We start from the raw sequence: 699 nt of genomic DNA, 5'->3' as shown, positions 1-699 counted from the left end.
GGGATTGTTGAGTTTGAACAATTGAAGGCTTATTTTATTTCTTAGATTAGGAATAATTTATTTTTGTTGTTATAGAGTCATTAAATTTTGATAGGATAGTCTCTTTTCAAAAATTTCTTTTCAAAAATATTATTTTTCTTAATTATTTGTTAATTTTTCGTGAATTTAGTTTCTTATTTTAAGTTTGGTGTTAATTGCATATTTTATATTTTCTTTAAAATTTTCGTGTTAGTGTTCTTGGTTCTTCCTTGATCTTCAAGTTGTTCTTGTCCATTTTTCTTGATTGATCTTTAGTTTTTCTTGTTTTGTGACTTTTCTTGTTTCTCTTGTGCTTTTTCAAACAGTAACTTTCAAAAATTTTTACTTATATCCATTTTTAAAATTAACTCTGAAGTTGCTACCCATTTTGCTGGAGCTTTAGTAGTTGTTCTTCATAATTGGGTATCCTCTTTGGAATCTTTTTTAAAAATAATTTTCCTTTATTGAATCTTGTGCCAAACTTTAAGTTTGGTGTTTTCTTGCTAAGTTTTCTTTAATTTTCGAAAATTTGTCTTGGTTTTCTAAAAATTTTAAGTTTGGTGTTCTTCCTTTTGTTCTCGGTGTTCTTGTGAAGCTTCAAAGTGTTCTTGAGTTTTTCTTGTGTCTTGATCTTAAAATTTTTAAGTTTGGTGTTCCTTGGTGTTTTCCCTCCAAAATTTT

The sequence above is a fragment of the Arachis duranensis genome, chromosome 10 (genome assembly GCF_000817695.3).
Source record: "Arachis duranensis cultivar V14167 chromosome 10, aradu.V14167.gnm2.J7QH, whole genome shotgun sequence".
Classification (NCBI taxonomy): Eukaryota; Viridiplantae; Streptophyta; class Magnoliopsida; order Fabales; family Fabaceae; genus Arachis; species Arachis duranensis.
This window is presented reverse-complemented; position numbering follows the sequence as displayed.